Source organism: Molossus molossus, unplaced genomic scaffold (assembly GCF_014108415.1).
Source record: "Molossus molossus isolate mMolMol1 unplaced genomic scaffold, mMolMol1.p scaffold_m16_p_13, whole genome shotgun sequence".
Lineage (NCBI taxonomy): Eukaryota > Metazoa > Chordata > Mammalia > Chiroptera > Molossidae > Molossus > Molossus molossus.
Window position 1 is genome coordinate 73,613,388 of NW_023425348.1, and position 6,000 is coordinate 73,619,387.

A 6,000-nucleotide genomic window follows, 5' to 3' on the forward strand; every position below is an offset into this window, starting at 1 on the left:
TCTAAGGTAGGTTAGCTGCATCTGGAACCAGAACTCAAAGGGTTCTTTTGTCATTGATTCAAGAAAAGCACACAGGGTGTGGAATGTTTCCCAGGAATTGTCACACTCTGGGGACGCTCTCGTGATCACACACCACGTGCAGATAGAGCCTAGCTTCCCTAAAATAGCAGTCTCGTAGGGACTGTATACATGTGTCGGGCTCTTACAAAGCAGTGTGATAAGTCCTTTGTGGGATCTTAGAAAGCACCCAAGGTAGCACTGACTTAGTCCTTGGAGGAAAGCCTGTATTAGTTATCATTGTGCTTCTCTACAAATAGCCGATCCCACCTCACCGTAACCTCTCCCCAGGGGTAACAACTAGGAAATTTCATATTTCTAGAAGTAGGCAGTTCAGCAGTTAGACAGCTCAGAGGCCTTTTCTCAGTCATCCTTAGCAGGTGGATCTTGTCCTCATGGTTGCAAAATGGCTGCTAAATGTCCAGGCATCAATCCTATCTCCTAGGCAGTAAGAAGAGGAAACACGGATGGCAAAAGGCCAGATGACCCTATTGGAGGTTTTCCAGAGTGTCATTCCAGTGCCGCCTTATCTCGTTGGCCTCAACTGTCCCATGAGTACTCTAGATGCCAGGAGGGTGAGAAACATCAGTCTTGGCTCTAAACTCTGCCAGCTCAGACTGAACTGGACTTCTCTCAGTCGGAAAGGCGACCAGTGGCAACAGGGGAGGCAATCACGACAGTTGGTCCCAGGGGTCAGGGTCGATGGAGGAAGTGAGAGCTGACTCCTCAACCCTGCACCGTTACCCCAATGGTTCCCTCTGTAGCTCGTGACCGAGTCTCACTCTGATCACAAGGCTGGAGCAGGTTACAGGGACACAGTGAAGCCTGAAATCATTCCCCCGACTCTCACCACTTCAGGCAGAAGGCCCTCCAAGCATGCTAGAGGTGCTCAGTGTTGGGGTGCAACAGGAGCCCCACACATTCTCTGCCCCTCCCCCGACCTCACATTTAGAGTAGGGATCAGAAAGCACCACCATTCCCAGTGAAAGCCCTTTAATGTTGTTTTCGCACATCGATTTAACTCCTCTGAGCAAACTGCAAGGGAGAGCGAGTGTGTGGTGTGACGTGGATAAGGACGGAGGAGCCCAGAGAGGGTTGAAACTTGCCCAAGGCCAGTCTGCTGGTTAAGGGCAAGGACTGGACGAGGATCCTGGGCTTCTGCTTCCCAGACCAGTGCTCGCTCCTCTCCGGGGCCATGTACCACCCTGGCGTGGATACCTGAGAGCTGCCTGTGTTGAGCAGGACAGAGTGGAAAGCCTCCCTCGGGTGGAGGGAGGAATGGAGAGGCGGCACGTGCTAGGGTTGCAGGCCCTGGTGCAGTCAGACTTGCTCTCCACCAGGTCTGACTGGCCCCCTGCCCTGCTCTCATCCAGTTCTTGCAACGGGAAAGAGTGGTGGTTTCCCCACAGTCAGAGGCTTCAGAAAGGAGTTCCCGTCTTCGCCTGCTGGGATGCACCTCTCTGGCCTGGTTCATCCCCTCCTCTCAGTCAGGCCCGGCTGGTTCCTTTCCCTCTGTGCAGGGCTTGGGAAGGCTGGCCTGGTTCCTGTTCCTTCTCGCTCTCAGTTCCTGCTGGGCCTTCTTGGCCATTAGCTGCATGTCCCTTGGTTCAAGATGGAGCTGCTTGGAACCACCTCCGCGGGGCGAGGCCCTGGCCATGCCCTGAACTTTCGCTTTTCCTTCACTCCTCCCAGCTGCAGCATCCACAGAGCTTTCCTCCTCCTGCTCAGCCTGGCAGCTGTGGCCTCGACATGGATGCCCAAAGGGACGTTCATGCTCCCTGCGTGCACCAGCACCTGGGCACTGAGCTCAGGCACCAGGCTGGGTCTTCACGGAGGCTCGTGGTGGGGTCTGAGTGGACCGGGATGCTGCGCTGGGCCTTTCCACCGCTGTTCCTGCAGCTGCAGTGCTCTTCCGGCTCCTGCCAAGGCCAGCGTGTGATTCGGTTTCTCACTCCTTTGGCAGGTCTTTCCCGACCCATGCCCCCCCCACCACCACCACTTGCTCACCAGAGCTGGGAGGGTCTGTCCCCACCGCCCACAGCTCCAATGTACGTGTCTGCTTACACGACTCTCTCTTCCCTCCCCTGACTGTGAGACCCTTGCGTTCTCTAGGGCTACAGCAGTGCACTTAGCAGGCCCTCAGTACAGACTGGGTGAATCAAGGATGCACTATGGCGCAGAACATTGCAGACGCATGTGGAAAAGCTTGGGTCACACTCTTGAAGTACCTTAAGCTCGGGTACTTGCTGAGAGGGAGAGAAGTAATAGTGGCCCCTGTGTGTTGAGCAAGTAATCTATGCCAGGCACTACTGAAGGCTTTTTGTATGTATTATCTCACTGAATTCTCACAACAGCCCTATATGGTCTGTGCCCTCTTCATTTTGTTCCTCAGAAAACAGGCACAGAAATGTTAAGCAACGTGCCCGAAGTCCTATAGACAGGAAGTGGTGAAGGAGTTTCAACTGCAAGGTGCAAGCTACTAACCCCTGACCATGCAGGGTGCATCTTTAGTGCCAGCGTCCCACCCTCCCAGCCACACAGGAGCCTGTGTATAGCATGGGCAAGACATTGTCACAGGGATCAAGTAGACAAAAGGGCAAGACACTGCCTGCCCCAACTCTCAACATCCACCCTCGTCCAAATGCTGATGCAGGCGTGAGAGGCTGGCAGTGCTGCGGAGGGAGCTGGGAGACTTCCGTGGAAAAGGGGTGTGCTCAGCAGCCTGGGCGGACACAGAGGAGCGGGTTCCGCACCCCTGGCTGAAGAACCTGGGCAGACAGACTGGCCACCAGCTACCCAACCACCCGAGGAGAAAGGTGACTTCTCTAGTCATCAAGAGAATAGATCGTAATAAGACTGGCATGTCTTATGCTCTGGCGTGTCTCTCCTACTCTGAGAGCTAGGAACTAGAAGCCACCCAGGGAAGGCGTGTTGTCACCCACAAATATCTCCTCTCCTTTCAGATGCCTCCACGGCCTCTGAAATGCCACCGTTTGTGAGAGATGTGGAAACAGGATCCCTTCCTCTTCCTTCAAGATAAGCAGCGTTTAGTTACACAACTATGGGACTTGACAGCCGGCTAGAAGCATCCAGGCTCCTTATCACAGCTCCATCTCCCGGGGTGTCTATGAAGCACGCAGGCCCCGCCACGTAGATGTCTACGCACCCAAGTGCCAAGGCTTTGGACCAACTGAGAAACCCTGGGTGACTGCCTCAGCTTTCTTTGCCCGTAAGCGGGGTGATGACAGTACCTGCCTCGCAGAACTGCTGTGACCCGATACGTGACCGATATGATTGGCACAGTGCCCGGCACATGACGAGTGGTAGGTAAACGTTAGCTGTCACTATTCCCCCATTTCACAGGGGAGGGAAACTGAGGCTCAGAGGGGTGAACCGACCTTCCCTGGGTCACAGAACCAGTTGGTGGCAGAAGGAAGATCCAACCTTGTAAGTGATCTTCCAACTTGGAGCTGGATGATCCACAGTGAGGAGGGATCCCCCTCATTCACCATCCCCCCAAACGGCACTACTTCTTGCCATTTAGACAGGACAAAAAGACAGCCGGTGGGCAGGGTTTAAAAGATGATGAGAAGGGAGCCCTGGCCGGTTTGGCTCAGCGGTTGGAGGGTCGGCCTGCGGTACAGAGAGACCCTGGTTCGGTTCCCGCTAAGGGCACGTACCTCGGTTGCAGTTTGTCCCCGGCCCTGGTTGGTCGTGCGGGTGGCAACCACTCGATGTGTCCCTTCACGTCGATGTTTCTCTCTCTCTCTCTCTCTCTCTTCCTCTCTCTCCCTCCCGCTCTGTCTGAACAAAAAATGCAAAAATGTCCTCGGGTGAGGATAAAAAAAAAAAAAGATGATGAGAAGGGAGAGTATGTTAACCTCCTGCCACGTAGCAGCCCATTCGACGGGGCCGGCAGACTTTCCCTTGCAGAGGGCCAGAGAGTAAATATTTCAGTCCTTGGGGGCCATCTGGGCTCTCTCACAGCCGCGCCATCTGTTGTGCAAAGACAGCCTTAGGGAGTTCGTGAGTAAAAGGGCATGGCTCTGCTCCACTAACGCTGTATTTACAGACACGGAAACTTGCACTTCATTTCGTTTTTCTGTTTTGTGAAATGTTACTCTTCTTTTTACTTTCGTCAGCCATTTCAAAATGTAAAGACCCTTCTTGGCTTGAGAAGCATATGAAACCTAGCGGCCTGCCAGGCACCGCAGGGCGCTAGTCTGCCGACCCCAGATGGAGGGGGATAGAGTCAATGACTCCTACCAGCACAGCTGACCCTCAGGAGGAAGCTGAGGCTCGGGGGGCCCCATAGCCGGCTGGGAGACCGGCTACTGGGCAGCAGCGCTGGGATTCGGTTCTTCTGCTCTGCCCAACTGCTCCACGATACCCTCGGGGCTGGGTGTTTGGGTCCCTCTGCATTTGTCACCACGTGTGAAGATATAAGATCCACCCTTATGGGACAGGGTAAGCTGTCCAATGGGGATGCCCCTTGAATGTGGGATGGCATTTCATCTGGGCACTGGGCACGTACCATTGTCCTAACTTAGTGTGTGGCATGGGGCAATGGTTCTGTCTGCACAACCCCTTCTGAGCTCCGTGGCCATGGCGACAAGACCTACCACTCCCAGAGTTGTACTCAGCAAGAAGAAGGCTGGTAGGCCCACATGGCAGACGGCCCTCATGGGGTGACCCAGAAAGGTGGCTTGGTCTCAAGGACGTTGGCATCAAAGTGGGCAAGTAGCAACAAAAAGGGCAGGAGATGTGCATGTCTGAAAGATAAACTGGGCCATGAGATTTCCTGGAGGTGCGGCCTGGGGCTGGGAGGGTTCCCCGAAGGGCCATCTGGCCTTTCGGTTGCTCTTCCCCACTCTCCACGCACCGGACCTCGCTGGCCTCTGCCTCAGACTCAGACAGGCTCAGCGGAGCCAGCTGCAGGCGGCCTGGCGGCTGGCACCTGGCCTTGGTCCCGGGTGCACTGGAGGCTCAGGAGCACCCGAGCCCACGCTGCTGCTCCCAGGCGGCAGCAGAGCCGCAGCGTGACTGCCTGTCCTCAGGTCTGAGCTCGTCCCGGCTTCACCGGGAAGAAAACGCCCTGCCTGGTGCAAGGGCTGCGTCTGTGCTGGGAGCTTCGGCAACCAAGCCCGAAGGAGGGAGGGTGCTGCGACCCTGACCCTGGTCTGTCATTGTGTATCCTTTCAACATGGTTGCCACAAAACGAAATAGTCTCAAAGTACGGCATTGAGAAATTGTGGATAAGACAAAAGAAGAGACAAAGGGACACCTGTCTCCTAGAAGTATGTTTTACTTTTCCTTCCTGTCATTTTTCTGTGTGCGCACGTGTGTGTGCTCATCCAAATGGGACCACGGGGTGAATTCTGTTGGGGAATCTGTTCCTTCTTCATTGCACGCAGTGAGTGAGCATGCCCCCGTGTCTTTGCCATCACTGTTGCCCATGATCTGTTTTGGACAAGTCTTTCAAAGTTGTGCAGCCCTTGGATTCGGTCGCAGCCCCCACCCCCACCCTCCGGCTCCCAGAATCCAGCCCTTTTTAGGTAAGAGTCCTGGGGTGGGCTCTGTGACTCTGAGTAATGGAAAAGCCCCAGGCTGGCTGGTCGCAGCCAGGGTTCCTGCCCCAGCCTCGCCCTGACTCACAGGGCCATCTTAAATTAGTCACGTCAACCCTCTGGGCCTCAGTTTCTTTACCTATAAAACGGGATGGTTAGATTAAGGGCTTTGTCATCCCTAATGTTCCATGACTAAGCACTCATCGACTCACGGGATCCCGGAAGCCTCCGGAAATGTTTGCTGCCAAGAGGAAGTTGCTGGTGCCCTGGCTCTAGGCTAGCCGAGCTGGGGGTCTCCGACTGGAAGGCCTGAAAACCCCTCGGGGTAGCCAGTACCCCGTGCTGTGTTCCCAGGGCTCCCCAGGGTGCCGCGGTT

The 6,000-nt window shown here is 55.2% G+C and overlaps 1 long non-coding RNA gene across 1 annotated transcript in view; it reads left to right on the forward strand.

Moving 5' to 3' along the window:
* The window catches only part of LOC118628826, a 38,896-nt gene extending 35,207 nt beyond the window's left edge, over positions 1-3,689 (forward strand). The window contains exon 3 of the long non-coding RNA XR_004959316.1: positions 3,021-3,689. This is a non-coding gene — a long non-coding RNA (uncharacterized LOC118628826). The remainder of the gene's footprint in view (positions 1-3,020) is intronic.
* The last annotated feature ends 2,311 nt before the right edge of the window (positions 3,690-6,000 follow it).